The sequence below is a fragment of the Lissotriton vulgaris genome, chromosome 6, assembly GCF_964263255.1.
Source record: "Lissotriton vulgaris chromosome 6, aLisVul1.2, whole genome shotgun sequence".
Lineage (NCBI taxonomy): Eukaryota > Metazoa > Chordata > Amphibia > Caudata > Salamandridae > Lissotriton > Lissotriton vulgaris.
In genome coordinates this window covers 700,666,283-700,685,203 of record NC_141694.1, presented here as the reverse complement: position 1 = coordinate 700,685,203, position 18,921 = coordinate 700,666,283, and the positions used below count along the sequence as shown (strand labels likewise).

Sequence of the window (18,921 nt, the reverse complement as noted above, 5' to 3'; positions counted from 1 at the left end):
CTGTGCAAGCATGCTTGAAATTGTGCTAAAACAAAAAGATCAAATCAAAGACATCCGACAAAAAAAAAAAATTTAAAGGTGCAGACGACAAGCACGCTTCAAATGCGTGCAGGAAGAGATTAGGTAAACGTAAACAAAAAACATGGTGCAGACTAAATCGAATAAAAGAAGTTCTAGTGGATGAAAAGTAGTACTTTTGCCTCGGGACACTGATGACAGAACCACTCAAGGAACAACAGGAAACAGCATGCTACAACCAATAGAAATGGAGGGAAAGTAAGAGGCAAGCCACAAACCCATGAAAAGTGAGGGCAGAATGTAGGCCCCTTTTAAGATTTATATTAAATGCAATAGATTTCACATGCACAGCATAAGCGATGTGCCAGCGAAACCTAAATATTATGGTGAATTTGAGTTTGGCTGAAGAGAAAGTCTTTGAATCCATCATATGTTGGCTTCATTATGTCAACACCCTCTAGAACAGGTTCGTCCCAGGTACAACTTCCTTTGTTTTTGTGTTACTGTCGAAGAGAGTAAAGTTTCATTGTTTTTGGCTACTCTTTCAAAAATGGCGTATCTTTTTCAAAGTACTGAAATGCTCTTATTTGTCTGGCACCTATAAGATATTCTGCATTGTCAATATGTTGTAATGTGGTTATATACCCAGTTTTTAGTTATGATCCATGCCATATGAAAATATGATGTAAGCACTAAAATAAAGAAAGTTTAATATAGAATATTACTGAAGGATAATCAATAGGTACTTGCTGATTACAGTTGTGATCAAGTGTCACAACAAGGTTTCTTGCAGGTTCATGAGTGTCACATGTATTGACACAAAAAAGCTCTTCCTGTGTGAAGTGTGAGATAACCATAGCGTCAGTGTTACTATCCCTATTAGCTCCGCCTCCGGAACATGTTTAGAAAAGGATGTGTGTGTTTAAAGGCAAACCTATTTAGTTTGCATTGAACGCTCTTTTAGTTACTGTAGGTAGTAATTCAGGATTTGGTACTTTGATTAAAGTAACATAAATCTGACCATTGGTACATTATGTAGAAAAAACATGATGTAGACTTACAGGATTATGTATTAAAAAGTTAATAGTTTTGCAAACATTTGTACCGCCCACATCATTCTGCGACAACAAACTGCATCTTAAGCTTAATTAAACATGGAATCGCAAATGAATAGTACCAGGGTTGCAGTGTTGGCATCTTCAGTGGAAAATTTCATCCTGTGGCAACTGGGTACTGAAAACATGCATTCTATTTCCATTTAGTTGATTCACTGTTAGATTTTTGAATCTTAAAAGGCCAATTCAGACATTATTGTTCATGCACCATCAATGCCATTTCACTTGCTCGAAGTTAAGCTTTTATGGAAAGGTGGATGATCTGCTCATGAGGGAATGATTCATTTGACACCTATCGTTTTTAGGTCTGTGTGTTAGCCAAGACCTATGAGTTAACTATCAGTCAGCCCCTGTCATCCATTGGTCGTTGTCATTCACATTTTCCGTCCGCCTAGTGCAGCGTACCTCATGGGGCAGTGGGTCAGCCCACATCAACCATTGGCTAACTGCTGCAAGTGACGACATTCTGCCCTTTTGCAAGGAGCACATCCAGACCAAGTATTTCCCTTCAATGTCAGGGATTACTATGGCAATATGTGACTTTTAAAATTAATTGTTTATCCCTCTAGACAATTTTGTTTATATTGGAGGAGACCTGGCAGCTACCTTCTACAATAAAGTTTTTCAAAAGCCATGCCAAAGCAAAAGAAACATTGACACATACAAAAGGCATGCCAGTGGCCAATGCTATTCCTGATGACTTTGTGAATGCTTGTTAATTATTGTAGCAAAAATAATTGCAAAAACTGTAAAAACGAAATTACAGTTAGAGACCTACACTGCTGTAATCATGCGCATTTGTGTTTCTTGAGTATTTTGTCTGACTTTGAGATTGCAGAAACTGTGTTTGAGTATTTACAATTACAGAAAAAAAATGATAACCGCTCAAACGTGATCGTTTGTCGCTTTGATTTGTAATTTGAAAGTTTATACAGTTTTATCCCGGGTATATGCACGCTTGCACTTACCTTCCTGTGGCAGTTCTGACATACCATCTACTGTATTTCATCTTGTTTAGTAAGTTGAAGTAGTAACGCATGTGCTTTCAACACTGTTGGCTAAGTCCTAACTTGAGGAAAGACTTTGAATGTACCTTGTTAATTTTGATTGTTACATGCATGTCGCCTAACGGCTAAGGCGGGCAACCTCGGAGCTTGGGAACCAGGCTCGAGTCTCGGTAGGGACAGAACATTCTGTGATTCTGGGCAAGTCCGTCTGTAACGTAACTGATGCTCATGCAAAGCACTCTGATACCTTTGGGTGTAGTTTGCGCTATATACAACTCCACAAAAAAAAAAAAAATCATCTCTATGTGTAGTTAAGACGATGCAGGCGAGATCTGTATCCGTTCATTTCTGCGCGTTTTTAGAGGCTTACTAGTTCAACCTTTTTTTTAACATCATATTTTGCTATGAAAAGGAGATTTCAATTAAACCTATTTGTTTTCAAAGGTTTTCATTGAACTCAACCTAATTCCCCACTCTTTAATTTTTTTTTAAATTCTACCTCACCCAGCGCTTGCCCCTAACCATAACCACAAATGTAACCCCGTCCGCAATCCAATACAAACCTATCCGAAATTTTGAGTTACCCTGATCCTAACCTATCCCTAGCTATAAACTCGTCCCAGTCTTGCTGTCATTTGAGCTGACGGTGGCCCAAACCCTAATTTCGATCCAAATCCCGCTGTAATGGTTGCCCTAAACTTAGATGAACCCCTACTCTGATTTTGATTTTATGCTTTGCATTCTAAAGTTGCCCTTAAAACTAACCTTTATCATTATCTTTGCATTTCTGTCATAAATGTGATGATTTGTACTTCACGGATTCTGTTTATCAGAGAGATTGTTTTTCCATTAGATGTTTTCATCTAAATGGCTTTCTTTGAAATGTGCTGCAATGAAACGACAGGTACCTGCAAATAATGTAGGTGCTGAGCTATAGTTCTGGTGTAACTTCAGGAACCTTCTTCGGTGCATCACTTTTCTATTAACACATTTTTGACGTATCTTAATTAACTCCATTGGGACCTTGAACATGTGGACGGAAACTCCTATATCACTAATCAGTTCAGTACAGGTTACATGATGGAAGTGACTTTGAGACCGGTCATGAGGGATTGCCAGTTGATTATGTCATTTGTTTACTTACATCTTGTTAGTGCTGTCAGGCAAACTTTGTCTTTAAAATTTGTCACTGGCAATAAAATATCAGGATGGACATACTAAAAAGTGAATGACTGTGGACCTGTTCTTATCTTGAAGACATTGATATCAAATGTGAGCATTAAAGGTGTACAGTATAATTGTAAACTGTAGACCTCTGTATATAAATGGAGAGTATCTATGCCAGCGGTCTCCAACCTTTTGTGCAACAAGAGCTTCTTATGTTCAGTGAAAATCATTATGAGCTACTAATATTATTAGTGTTGTAATAGTGTCCACATCATACAAGTTTAAATTTGTGGTCACTGTATGCAAGATTATTTTCAGTGATCGCCTCAGTGCATCATCCATGGTTGCCGGCAATAATGTAATGCCTCTGACTCGAAAGTAGTAATTTTAGTACTATGTCTCCCCATATGATTTAGAACTCAAATATCCGCTATAAATATATTTTGGAAGCTCTGCAATTTTTCTCCAAGCCTCAGAGTTAGGGAAATACACACATTTTTGTCTTGGATACACACTTTTGGCATGCATACACTAATTCAACAAGCAAAAGCTACTAATAAACAAGCTACTAGTACCACTCTAGCTACCTATAAGTAGCTCTCTTGTGTGCAGCTTAGCCCAACTAAATTAGTTGGGCTGAGCTGCACACAAGAGAGCTACTTATAGGTAGCTAGAGCGGTACTAGTAGCTTGTTTGTTTGTTTATAGGATTTATAGAGCGCATGACTACCCATGGGCATCTCGGCGCTTGTGGGCTACTCATTGGAGAAGCCTGGTCGCTGGAATCATAACTGTGTGTCCCCAATGCGAGATGCGGTCTTGTTGGACCAGATTGGGCTACCAAAGCGCTACCCTCAGAGTGGTGGACAGCTACCTCCTTCACTAGGAGTTAAGCCGCACTTGCATGGTGGGGGCTGCATACTGTGTAGTGATCAGTAGTAGTGAACAGGACCTTTTTACCCTATGTCACTGGAGTGAGCCTACAGACTTGCACACCTTTTAAAAAGTTTGATGCTTGCGATTAACTCATCCTTGGTCTACATCAAGTAGATGTGGAGTACTGCGCAGCGCACAAGGAGTGACTGTGTTGGTTGTATGTGTGCCTGGGAAAGGAGCAGTATTGTGGGGTGCATTTGTGGTTATTACATGTACTAGGTGTATGTAGAACGCTTCAGTACAGAACAGTGTGCGCAGACGGCGTGTGTGCTGAATGCATGTGTACATGTAAGGGTACAATGCATACAGATATTAGTGCTGGATAGTAAGTGTGCTGTAAGTGCACACTGAGTAACTGTGGCTGCAAGGATGCAACATATGGAGGACCCTGGGGTCAATTTTGGGAAGCCCAGGCCTGTCTTGTGCAGACATGAGAAGGAGAGGAATTCCACCCCCCCCCCCCCCCATACAGATTTGTATAGTGCTGCATTCCTGTGATCTGGGTGGGGAGGGCCAGACACTGGAGGTAAGGGAGAGACTTCCTTTGCACTTCACAAGATTGCTGTTTGATCCAGTGATAGATCACAAGGTATGGCCCTGGTCACATCTCAGGAAGGGAGATGGGGCTGATTAGGGAATCATAAAGAGTAGGGTTCGGAGCATGCGATTAACTCTTTGATGCACATAAATCTGTGGTTGACATCCAGAAGTGAACTCTGGTCACTCCCATGAATTGTGTTGGGGATCAAGCAACTTCAGAGTCATGCCTGCTGTGACAGACATCTTTAAGGAGGAAATAAAAAAGTGTCCACTTCAAAAGAAGCAGAACACCAACATAACACTTCCAGACACCCTAAATCATATTTGGTGTCTGGAAATGGACTATAAGAAGGGTGTTGAGTCCTAAAAAATGTGTCATCTGCCAAGCTGCCAGACTGTGTGCGAAGGGGAAGCTCTGCAAGACGTCTGCCTATGACCAGGACTAGGGGCATATGCCTTCTAGTCTCCCTGCTGGGTGATGGGACATCACCCACTACACCAAGATCACCTGCCCTGAAGGACCATCACCTGCCTGCTTGCCAAGAACGGTGTTCCCTGTGATAAAGAGGAGAGCATTTGGGGGCGCGAGGTCCAGTGGGGAGCCCAGCACGAGGATTAACTGAGTGAAGTGTGAGGCACGCATGGCGTGGGAAACTTGGAAGTTCTTGGATCAGCTGCGTGTGGCTAAACACGACAGGCAGGACTGGCTCTCAGTTGTTGTAATGTCCTCCTCAGTGGCACTCGAGGTTTGATCGTTCTTAGAAGGATGAAAGCCCAAGATGACTCTGCATGGATGCATGCCTCTGTTACAGGGTGCAGATCTTTATCGCGCTTTCGCACACAGGCATTCCGCCTGCCACACTTCTCCTCCCTCGCATTCCCGCCCCCCCCCACCAGGCTCTCCCGCCCCCATCCGGCTTCCCTCCGGCCTCTTTCCCCGTGAGCTCCTCGCTCACATTCCCCCGCCCCCCCACCAGGCTCTCCCGCCCCCATCCGGCTTCCCTCCGGCTATTTGCCACACTCCTTGCCTCTGCCGCAAAGGACTCCTCCCCCCGCCACTCTCCAAAACAGCTTTGTGCGACGTCTGTATCCATTACTGGGATATGTTTATTTATTTATTTTTGACATTTCTAAAGCGCGACAAATACCCTCGGGCGTCTCGGCTCTGGAAAAAAAAAAAACAGTTACTTGTGAAAAGGAAGATGGAGAGATTGACGGGAGATCATTGATTAAACAGCCATGTTTTTAGAAGTTTCCGGAAGTGAAGGAGGGAAGGACTCAACCTAATGTTTTGGGGAAGAGTATACCACAGTTTCGGGGCTGCTACTAAGAAGCGACGATCACCCCAAGAAACTGTTTTCGTGCGTGGGAGAACTAGTTGGTTGAGGGTAGCTGATCGTAGCAATCTAATATGTTGGCGCTCGTAATTGCTTATTGGCCTTTACTAGGACAGTGAATATTTGTATTATATGGGGGGTGTTTTGCTGTTTGCCAGAGAGTCACTACACTCACTGCACCCTACCTCACTCACGGATCGGTCTTCACTCACCAAAAATGCCATGCAGAAGTACAGTGTTGCATGGATATGTTGCCTGGGCACGTTATATTCTGTGCAGTGATACATTGCAATAAGAGGACACAGATGTACGGAAACATACGTGATTGCTCGGCTTGTTCAGTTTGTCGGGTGCTATTCTGTTTCCTGGGGGAGACGGGACCAGATCCCGGTCATCAGGTGTGTGAAAGCGGCCGATATAGCGCTTGGCGCCTGACTGTGACATAGCACTACTGACAGCACCGCCGGCGCCCAGACTGACAGCTATCAGCATAGGTTCCCTCCCGCCCCCAGCCAGTCCAAAGGTAATTTTAATTATCTATGATGCAGTAGGACAACCATCGCTCTAAGCCCCAGAAACCTATTATTGAACTTTATCAACCTCGGAGTAGCAAGGCGGGCAATCTGCTGATGGGCCTGTGGTGTGTAGGCCCTTCGATGGGCCGCTTTTGTGCCCGTCTCAGTCTCCACTGCAAATGACACATCATCAAGGCTGTTAAAGCCTCTACATACATCTAAGCACCTTGACGGCGATGCTAGTTACTGATACTTAAATAAGTATATCGGGTTATATATTTTTTGTGATTACGTGTAATTTGAGGTCTCACGCCTTCATCCTCACAACACCACACACCATCGGAAAACACACACCCTCCCCCTCACACCACCTCACACACACTCACCCTCACACACAATTACACTCAAAGACCCTTACACACCCTCAATAACATTCTAAAAAATCACACACACTAACACACTCACACACCCTATCAGCATCACACATCATATCACAATCAATCACCCTTTTCAAACACACTCACACTCTCTCACATTACACAAATGTCACAAAAAGACGTTAATATTTCACTTCTGTTTTTATTTTCCTCACAATAAAATACACTTAACATAATCTTCACAAAAGGTATTTACAACAGTTTAAGCTATTGCCATTATAAATTACAATAACTTTTATTTAAGTATTAATTATTTAAAAAATGTCATAACCATTGTTATTTGTAATATCAATACATCTAAGTCACGTAAATACAAAACATTTGCATTACAAATACTATGAGTGTCACATTTGCAAAAGTTAAAAGTATTGGCATTGTAAATGACAAAACTATTATTTTCGCAATTTTCAAAACCAACACATAAATATAAAATGTGTCATTTACAAAACCAATAGCTCCAACTTTCCTACTGTGAGACCTATTGGCAACGCCAGTGCTTGTTGAAATTGTGAATACTATAGATAGGCTTTATCTTCGCTAAATCCTATGCGTATGCTCTTTTATGAAAGTAACTAGCAGCCCGTCCCGACCTTGTCCGGGAGCATTCAGGCTTCTCCTACCCCCGCCTGCACCGACATTGCCCAGCAGCCCGTGCCCCCGCCTGCTCCGTTCCCCGCTTGCCCACAACCCCGCCTGGCCCGACATTGCCTTTCCTCTTGCTTTCTTTTTTTACGCCTGACCCGACCCTCCCCTGGAATGTTCCCGCCTGCCCCGACATTGGCTTTCCTTACCTCAGCCGCCGCTCTGCTCCTCACCGCCTGTCCGCGAGCTTTACCTGAGCCGCCGCTTTGCTCCTCACCGCCTGTCCGCCACCGCTCCTCCCCCGCGCCATGTCCTCCTTTCCACTGCTCCCACTGCCGCTGGCCTCACGTCACCGCTCCTCCCAGTGCCATGTCCGCCGCTCCTCGGACGCCTCTCCCCGTGCTGACGTGAGCATGCACGTCGCGGCCGGCGCTACTTTGGGGGGGACTACTTTTAAAAAAAATATAAATATTGTAAATACTGGTAAATTTTTACATTTATCTAGCCTATAACCATCTACACACCCTGCCGATTTCAACGGTGTATCGGGTGTGTAGATTGGCGCAGTGGTTCCCGAGTTTACCCCCCTCAAAGCCTGAAAGTTTCTCCTTTATTATAGTAGTATAGATAATGTAATGTGATGTGATGTGATGTGATGGGGTTTTTATAAAGTGCAGGCTGCACACCAAGGAGCATCTTTGCGCTGTAAATTGATTTGTCATAGTTGTAGCTCATTCTTCAGTACGCCAGCCAATCTACTTTAACCGGTTTCCGCTGGTGTTGCGTGTTCATGCTGCATCATGACATGCCTGTCTGCATTCGAATGCTATGGTACATCTTTGTACACAACTTGGAAAAGCCATGTTTCACAATGGCTAGGGCTTCATTTATTAAATAAAAGGTGCTGCGGTCTCAAGTTCTTCTTAGGAGCCCGCCACAATTAGAGTAGTGAATATGGATGCCTAGCTCTAATTCCAGCTTTTGGTTAAGAAAAATATGTTCTGGACCCTAAAAATGAGTTCTGGTGCCCATCACATGCAACTACCGGCACAATTGAACACATTGAACACAAGAGGTCCTCAGCAAGTGGCAGACGTGGTCGAGTAGTCAAGGCTCCCTCTGGTGGGGGTGTAGATACAGGTCAGTGAACTCAACACATAACTCAAAATCATAGTTAAATGGTAATTTGATTTGACCAGAAGAATGAAACTGCCTCAATAGGAACATTATGCATTTTGATATTAAAGGTTATAAGGTCAAAGCAATTACAGTGTAAACCAGATTAAATTAAATAGATAATTTGTGCATTTTTCTGCTACTGTTTTTCCCTCACCTTGATTGCAGAAGAATAGCAAGTTATAACAGTGGAGTACAGCAGAACTAATGACTTTATATATAGCTAAAAGTATGATGTATTCCAGTTTTTAAACTTACAAAGTGCAGGACATGAACTCCACGGCCTCCTGGCAGGTGCCCTTAAAGAGGCAAGACAGGCGAGGGAGGGCATTTGAATCGGTTAGGTCTAAATATAAAGAATAGCGTAATTGCGGAAGTGATAGAGTAAGGAAACATTTGGACTACAAGTTCATACTAAGACATGCACCTGTGTTTTGAAAAGGCTCAGAGTGTTTCTTCCACTGCACAATTAAATTCTAGACGGAAAATAGCATTTTGTTCCTACTTTGTAGGTCTGGTTTCACAGCGTTACTGCCTAAATGATGTATTGTTAGCAATTCTTTTAGATATACATAGCGGCTTTGGCTCTTCCAGAAGTAGCATTAGTATCTCCCCTGATGTTATTGGCTATTTGAAGGATCATTACGCTTCCTAGGAAGTGCTTTGGTTTCCAAGAAGGACTATTTTACATCTAAAAGTACACCCAGTCATCAAGCTGTCTCGCATTCAATTATTTCTCGTACATGCATTCTTCACTGAAAGCAATCCATTTCTGCTACTTTCCCCCAGCAGTGTTAAAGCCAATTGCGCTGACTTTAATAATTATTAAACAACGCCTGTGCTTGCAACGCATGCAAATGGCGTTTGTGAATGTCTGTGTTTACGTGCTGTGGTACATTAGCAACCAGACATTTTGGCTTTGTCCTTCCTGGTTTTAGAATGTTATGCAGTTTTAACTTGGAGAAACTACCATACAAGTAGAGAGTGGGTTAGCACTAAAGCAGACCTACAGTGACGCCCAGTGTGTAACTGTGACCCTCAACCAACAAGAGCAGAACCACCTTGTATTTTAAGCCCTGACTGAGTCCTAAAGATACGAAGAAACAAGGCATCCTCATTTGGGTAAGGAAATGCATTGGCTGCTCTGTTTTGCAGGTGATTTACACTATAATGAGAATGCCTTGCACATTCCCAGACAAATAAGCGTGGTCTACGACAAGTAATGAAGGATGGCTAATTAATCAAGTGAATGGATTGCGTTGATTTTTGCTCCCCCAAAAGATAATATTAAAGCATGTCCCACATGGATTTCTTCAGAAGAATATTAGTGACTGCTCAGGATCATTGTAGATTTACCACAGCCATCTTGTACAGTTTTCACAAGGACTTTCAAGATATTTCTAATACCAGCTTTAAGGTGCACTGGAGCAAATCATTGTGAATTTCATTTGCCCTAGACAATCTTAAAATTTCCCTATAAATTTGCTGTAGTGGAAGTGTTTTTAGAGTACACTGTGAAATAGCTGATGAAGGGCTGAGATATTCATTGATATTTGCAAATTTTTGTTATTCTGCTCTTGAAGACCCTGCCAACTTAGATCCATACTCACTAGCATTCACATCCTGCCAAATGTCATTGTCACCCAGCCTAACCCTTTAACCTTGGCAACAACAAGTGTAACATTGATCAAAAATAGTAGTTCAAGCTCGTCGTTTTGCTCAATGAAATTACTTAAGACTTTTTTTTTCTCCTTTTTTTCTCTTTAGGTCCATCAACTGACAAGAGTACCGAAAGCGAACCCTTTTGCCAAATTTGCTGTCATGCAAGTGAACAGTGATACAGTTTACAGCATATGACATTTGTTAACCCTGCATCCCTTTCCTCATAAAGCAGAGACTGTTAAAGAACTTCACCTCCACGCCCACCTCTAGCTTTCTCTCACCAGCCCTGAAAACCCTGCACCTCCACCCTAGCTGAAGATCATCTTTGGAGTCGAACACGTTTAGAAGTATGCAAGATCATCCGTAAGATAGAACCCACCTGTTCTGGAGAAAATGTCCATTGCCATCCTGTTACGAGGACTGTGTAGTCTAACGATGGTGTTTGTAACTGTCTATGTGGCGTGTGAAAAGCTTTGTGACTAGCTTGATGTTCCTACGATGTACTCTTCAGTGGATTACTTTTTTGTTCTGAAATTTTCTTCTTTCAGTCTTGCTGGCGGAACCTTCCATGGTCCCTGAAAACACAGGTATATGCCAAGGAGGAAAGGTTGTACTACCCAACAGATTTCATTCTCTGTGGTGCCAGGCTCTCTGCAGGCAATGGACGTGGGATCATTGCACTATTTATCTCCTTCTCACTACCACTCTCTCTTTTCTCGTAACTCCTGTCTCACATAGTAGCAGTTCAGGGTTAATCACCTTCTAGGAAAAGCGGGGTTTGTATGCACTACATTGGGAGGTCCCTTTTGTTTACAAGTGTGGTACCCTATCTTCATCTCCCAGATACCCGCTGCTTTGTGTTAGCCACCCTGAACAAATTGAGAGTTATTGAGTGGTAATGTGGTAGGTAGGCTAAAAGGAAACCAGGCATAATCTGCCTGTCTTTTTTTGGAATATTGTTTTTGTTTAATAGTTGTCAATACTGAAGGAGAATAGCGTAGTCTGACTCGCTTAACGCTGCCACCTACGTTGAACCTCTGTTGATCTTTTAGCACACAATCCTCTACACCCTGTTTGTGTGCATAATAAAAGAAGCGGTGAGTTTACAGTCTGAGCATTCACATGGTGGTTGGCCACGTGGGGCTGATAGTTCATTGAAGGTGAATCATCTCCTGTGTATCACAGAGATTGGCGTCTTGCTCCCCCTTATTAACCAATGCGGACTCATTTATGGGTTTTGGGTACCAGTTAGCAGAACCTTAACTGTGGAAAAATAGAAAATGGTGCAATGCGCACAAAGGCCAGTGAAGAATTAGTTTATACCACTTTAGGGGCGTTATTATGGACATTTGGTGCTGTACATGTCCTGTCTTTATTATGCATTTTGTTTCATTCATTTTTGGAGGTCAGGGAGGGGGAGGAGTGGGTGGGAAGTTGGGTGGTAGCACCATTGGTACAGTAGAACATGCTATGAAGTTACAATATTTGAAAATGACAGCGTATGTATTCTTCTCCAGAGTGATATATGAAGACGTGTTTTCTTTGCATAAATTCATTATGCATATAAATATATAAATATATTTTATTATGTACAGAAATAGATTACTACGGTGCATGGGTGTAAGGAAAACAAACTAGCATTTCAACCAAACGTGTCAGCGCATGAGCGTCTTGTCTCCTATGCAGCCACTGTGCACTACCCACAGATCATCTGCCTGCCGCCATGAATTCTAGTAGCCCCTTGGTCAAAGATGGCCGCTTTCAATGGTAAACTCCTGATGCGCTCTAGGTTCCATTTTAACAGTCCTTCAGTTCAGTTTGTCCATCTCTCAGTTCTTTAGTATGTCCCCCTTCAATTTGAGACTATGGTTGATGCGTTGCATGCGCATTATTTTGAGTACTTTGCCCAACCAAGCGTATAACGTTTGGTCTTTTTGGCTATGGTAATGATTCACCTGTGGGATACATAAATACTTTTCCTCGAAACCTACTATTTAATTGATCAGTGTTTTTAACCTTTGCTAACAATGAAATGTATTTCTAGCATTTTTTTAAATCCGGTAATTCTGAGGCTAACAAAATCACACCACATTCAAAAGATGTGCATTTAGCAACACTGTCCGGCTAGGAGAAATTTCTGCGGTCATGTGTTGCCCATAGCTGGTTACAAATCCTAGGCAGTGCCCGTCACATGCATTTCAAAAGCAAGGTGGCCACCTCCTGTTCATAGCTGTTCCACTGCACAGGCTAAAAAATAAATTCTGTGTCTGTAATTTGAAGTTTTATGAATTCAGTTTTTTCAGAAATGTCCTTGACAGTAAGTTTCAAATAAAATTATGGATGGCTATGTGTTTGGGGTTAATGTTTTTTACCCAAGCAAATTCACGCAGAGCTCTGATTGTTGGGGACCAAAATGAAGACTTCAGTGGCAATAAGATCTCCCTTTTCCCACCGTTATTGGCTTCTGTCACACTGTTTTATTTGTGTGCATCCCTCAATCCAGTTAAGCCTCAACCGCAGTTCTCATAAACCTGTGCTGACAGAAGCGGTCCCCGATAACCAGGTCCCAATAATGCAGGAGCATGACTAATAACAGCTTTGGAGAAGATCAGCGTCCTGCCCGAAACCTAGCAGTGAGAAGGTGGAGGGGATGTTGGCAGTCTTGAATAATGTGAAGCCCAACATAAAGTCCAACCAATCAATGTTAACCATCAGTGCCAAAGACCAGTTTAAGTGTATGAACTTCTCACTGCTTGGTACCAGTATTTTGTACACCCCCCTTAAAAAAAAAAAAAGGAGTACTGATAGTTCCAACTTGGAGATCATCAAGACCCTTTCTAAAACCTCTGCTCCTTTTCGCAAGGTTCATGTTGACGATAATTTTCAGCTTACTTATCCTGCTAAAAGTGGACTATGGAAAGACTTGAGGCATCTTTTGCTGTACTCCTATTTACTCTGTAAACCTCATTGCATAGCCACAGTCCAGAAAACCTTTCTTTGACACTGAGATAAAACCAGTCTAGAGTTTAATCCCTTTGCAGCATGCAAAAGGTTGTCTTTGTCGAAGGCACCGTCTACCTCACTGAGAAACTGAAGCTGCTCACTACATTTACGACCAATCTTCTAGCGGCGCTTCTTCTAGAGAGTCCTTTATGGGAAAGAACTGTCTCCATGGGCACTAGACTCCAGGTTGTCCTTCGAGTTCTAGCCCTTGCCCTGGAGAACCCCCTTGGCCGCAAAACAAAACTACTGATGCCACACTAGAGGATTGTCACCCATCCCCTCAGCTGCCTCAAAGACAACCAAGTGGTAGTGGTGCTGCAAAAAATTTATGCATTTATTAATTCTCACTCTAAGGAGTGGGAGGAGCTTAGTCTACTTTTGTCCATTCACCTCTCCTGTGGACGAGGTGACACAATGCTAGTTTACACAACTTTCTTGATGGAAAGATCACCACATAGAGGAAAGGCTACTTTTCTAAATGAAATATTCGGGAAACTGCTGAATCACAAAGGAGTAGTTGACATCCTCAACTCCATCACAACCTAATAATGAGTACTGTGTTTCACAAGCCACTATTTGCTTTGAAAGCATACTAATTAGTGCAACAGAGTGTATTGTGCTTCATTATGCGCACCGTAACAAACCCAAACTCGCCCCTTTTTATTATACATATAATTCTAGATAACTTTACTAATAGCAGTTTCTGTTCATCTTATGCCATCACCATGTCTGCTCTCAACACAGTTTACTCGGTGTACACTGGTGAGTTTTATTTTTCCATAGTGTCTGCTTTATTCCTTCGTTTACGTCAGGGACTATGCTGAAATTTGTCCCAACTTTGCCTGCAATTGACCTACTGATGTTTTGGTTGTCTTGTCGCCCATAAATGTGTTTGATCACTACTGCAATGTATTTGGATCTTTATTTTATCTGCTTTTGGCAGTCGCTGTAGTAGCAGCAGACCCTCTTTCCTCTCACAAGGCACTCTTTTAAGCAGGTCATGGGTTCATATCGAGCACAAAGTCTGAAAATATGTCGCCCTGGCGAATCTTGTGTATGTTTACTACTTTATTCAGTTGGCTGTGATCAGAGAAAAATAGCTTATGCAGCACAGCGTCTTCTTTGACTGTGTGTGGCTTGAAAGTGGCCCATTTGGTCGATTTGAAGCCTACCGGTATAAATTGATGCTTCCTGCGAGTCGTACAGTGGGAAGCTGGGCCCCCGATTCACCCAGCTGAATGCTGTCCATAATTGCTGGTTTGGGAAGGTTGAAGAATGTCCTTCAGAACCCATCAGTCAGTGCACTGGCAGAGGAGGAATTGTTGGAGTGGTGGCAGGGTGACAGTGCTGGCATTCTGGAACCTTAAGCTGGTCCATGTAGCTTGTAAACATCCCTTCTGTTTCTGATTTCTTGACTTTGGTTTAGGGCCCATAAGACTGGACAGTGCCTCTGATTACTTTTATTGGCCAGTTAAGCTGCCAGAAATACCTCTTTGATAGATCTGAACACGGCTCACTTTGCTTTGGATTTATGGTATACTCTTATGCACAGTAGATATAACCATAGCTCACCAGTGCCCGTAGTGTCCTTCCAGCACCATTTGACACTCTTGACCATGAACCCTTGTCCTTGGATTTACATGAATGAATGAATGTTGGATTTATAGAGGGCGTGGTTACCCGGAAGTGTTCCAGCGCTGTACCACTGGGGAACCCGTCCTGGCTTTCCCTGTGAGATGGTCCCTTTACTGGGCATCCCCAAGGTGCAGCCAGGCATCCCCGGCGGTGATGGGGCGTGGGAGTGGAGATTAAGCAAGCTATTGCCCAGAGTTGCAGCGTGGGACCCCATGGTTAGAGTGGCACCGAGGCGAGATTTATCGGGTCCGCTGACATTGGTCCTGCACCCGGCCGCGTCGGGAATTGAACCCTGGTCCTGGGCCGACCTCTGCCTCCGGGTCTGCCGCCTCTAACCGTTGGAAGGGTAGCTGCCCTCCTGTCTTTTAGTTAACATTTTATGTGTATTTCCTGCATTTCTACATGAAGTTGGAACCATCCTCCCCTCCCTATTTCCTTCTTAGGTTCCCTGTCAATCAAAGCAGTCTGAGCCATTTCTTAGCTATGAGTATCCGAGATATTCTGCTGAATGGAGCTTTGCCACAGTGCAAGTCTAACTTGGGCTTTGAGATCGTGAGCTCATGTTTCGGTAATTGTTTTACATGCAACATTTTTCTGACCAGTCAGGACTTCCAGAGCGATCATGTCCTTTGCTCAGTCTACACACTTTGGTTGACGTTTACAATAGCAATCATAAGGCACTCTTCTCCATTTAAGCTTATGTCACGCCTCAAGCTTGAATTCTCTGATACAACTGCATTTTCCAGGCCTCTGATACAACTGCATTTTCCAGGCATTCTCCACTTTATGAAGTACTTGCATGGTCAGGCTTGTGCATTATTGAAGTCTGTCTGATTCTTGCAATATAATTCTTGTTGTGTAAAATGCATGGTGCTGTTTGTCCTAAATCAAAGGTGCTTCGTATTATGCGGTTTAATCTGCTCAGTCGGATGCTACTTGCTAACCCACCTTAGTGTTTCGCCACTGCTTCAAAAATTCAGCGTACGTGGCGAAACATGCTCGTTTTCTCTCCGGACACTGAGGTACGGCACACGATGCACAGCAAGGGCTACTCCAAGAGCCCCGAATACGTATAGTCGAGGCGAGAGGGCTTCATCTCACCCGTTACCACATTGTTATAATGAAGCAACCTCTCTGTAATCCAAATGCACTTTTCCCATCATTTTATGAAATGAGGCCCTAGAACTTTGGTTACTATTCTTATCTAAATCACCAGTGCTAGCTGGGTGGCCAGTAGGTTGCATTGCATAAGACCAGGTAGTTCAGAGGCTGTGTTTGCATTCTGTGAGCATGCACTAGTTTTACATGCCAGTGCTCTGAATCTGGGAGGAACCAGGCACAAGAGGTCATAAGTAAGATCAAGGCCAGCATTAGAAAAGCTAGCTGAAAAGTGGAAAGGGCACATCGCAGCCTTGTACACAGGGAAACGAATTTGGGCCTCAACTTCTTATTCTTTGTTTTGTGTATCTTCTGGAGTTAAATTACCTTAACACCTTAGCAGCTATGGAACGTCCAGCTCCAGTGCTGAACGTTCCATTGCGCAGGTGCAGTTGGAACGTCCAACGGCCGACGGCAGCACTCCCGAGGTAGTGGTGCCGTCAGCCGTTGGAATAGGCGCAGCACTTAAGGGGTTAATCATACAGCAAGCACAAAAATCAGAACAATCCGCAGTAAGGTGCAGTAGAAAAGTGCATGTCACACAATTATGTTTGCCACACTTTGGGACCTTTTATTAAGGGATTGCACCCCAGAAACCTGGGGGATGCGCATTTTCACTAGGAAACACCCACTTCTCATTAATTTTAAGGATTCCAAGTAAGAGTTTAAATTTGCTCACAAGTGCTACAAAGAAGGAGTTTGAAAACTAATATTGCACCAGCCTAGATTAGCTCCAGTGCCGTGGTGCCCATGGTGTTTTGAAAGGCGTACCGTGTCGAATTGAACATGCTTTTTTCTTAGTGTAGGTTTGTAAAACCAATGTACATGTGTACACAGTGGCACTTGAGGTGTTGTCCTCCATCATCTTAGTCAGCCCGTTCCACGGGCTAGGCAATGCCAGGCATAAACAGACAAGTAGGGACAGCTTGTGAAAACTTGTCCATGTAGTGACACCCGGATGCAGAGGTCCATTGAGAAAGTTCAGTGTTACACTAAAACTGTTACCCTCTTTTTCCCTAGTTTCCATACCGCGTCTGCACTACAAACAAATGGCTGTATGTTACTAGGTTTACTTCTTTCTGTTCAACATATAATGTGTGTAATGTGCTATCTGTGGAACCCGAAGGAGGAAGAATCTGCTGCCCATATTTTATCATATGTACATTGTTTCTGTTTTGTATCCATGTGCGCTCAGTAGCTTGTGTCCCTATCAAGTCCTTCCGGGTCAAGTTGTATGGTAGTGAGCAGCAAGGCTGTGGAAAAGCAGCCATTGCTACCCCCAATGAAGGGAAGGAAGGTCATTCACAGTATTTCCGCTCCCCCACCCCCACATTGTCCTACTCGTGAACCGGTATGCAGGACCAGATTAATTTATTCTTATTCAATTACAAAAGAAATGTGCATTTCAGTTTCCTGTAGTAAATGAACAAAAAATGATGGGGGGCTGCTGGTGAAGGGCGAGGCTCTAGTCAACACATTAGCTGCACACACTGCTTTCCTTCCATCTTTGCAAGCAGAACCTTCCACACCACTGCCTTGCTTGGAAGAGTTTACACGCTTCATCTGTGTGTGGTTTATGGGTTCGCATATGAGCTGCCTGGTACTGTCTTTTAAAGCGGCGCACTATCATGCTGTATTCACATACTCTGAAGAACATGGACAACCAGGAGCCTCCAGGAAGGTGTGCACTACTTTACTCTCTACAACATGGGCTTGATGTCGAGCTCTCTTCTCCCTTTCCAGTTGTGATAGAGATGCAGTGCTTTTCTCTACTTGGTGTTAGTAGAAATTGCCTTGTGTATTCAACTTTGAATTGTAATCTACTTTGTAAAACAGATAGTGAAGCATGTAAATAAAGCATAATGGATCTCTGCATTTATTGTGTGACTACGTCTAATTTTCTTTTCCACCGTATGTGTTGTGGTGAAAGCCAAGCTTAAGAAAGTGCAGCTCAGTACTTAAAGTCTTCAAGCCAGGCATTGGTTTGTAGAAGAGTTCGTGTTTTTTATTTTAAGTAAGTTTCACCAGAATTATGTAATGTTGAGAAGTAGTGATATCGAATAATATCCATGTTGTCAGTCCTGCTATCCAAAAAAATGCATTATAGCCATTGAAATGGAAATCGCATTGGTTATGAGAAAAGCGAAATTATGGAAAGTATAGAAATTCCTCAGAAACTAATGGTCTTTTAAGGGAAATTGCTAGTTTGTTTGCTTTTTATTGATGACTGTTCCCTTTACTGATCCTCCATAGCCAAGGAATGTGAATCGGAAATGAAAATCTCCTGCAAGCAGGCAAACCTTTGGGCTCTGGGAAGGTTTTCACAGTAGAGTTCATCTTTGAAGTAAGCCCTGACGGTCTCCTCTGCTACACAGACAACACTTTACCCTATTGACTCCTTGGCCAGTGCCATAGTTTGTTCTATGGCCGTCGCCGTAGTCCCCTGCTTTAAAATCTGAGCTGGAGGGCCCGAGTGAACAGGGAATGGTATCCTAGCGAATTTCAACTCATTACTGACCGGGCCAAGGCCTGTGGAGGCACAGTGTCGGGAGGCATCTAGCTTAGAGCCACCAGGGTCGCAGTAATGCACTTGGTGAACAATCCAGAGAGTTGTAGGCCATATTGAACCTATTT

At 43.2% G+C, this 18,921-nt stretch overlaps 1 protein-coding gene across 1 annotated transcript in view; it reads left to right on the top strand.

Annotated features, from left to right (window-relative positions):
- FOXO3 (forkhead box O3) overlaps window positions 1-12,838 on the top strand; it is a 283,818-nt gene extending 270,980 nt beyond the window's left edge. Inside the window, exon 3 of the mRNA XM_086926681.1 lies at window positions 10,597-12,838. The gene's annotated coding sequence lies outside the window, so the exon portion shown is untranslated. The remainder of the gene's footprint in view (window positions 1-10,596) is intronic.
- Window positions 12,839-18,921: the final 6,083 nt, after the last annotated feature.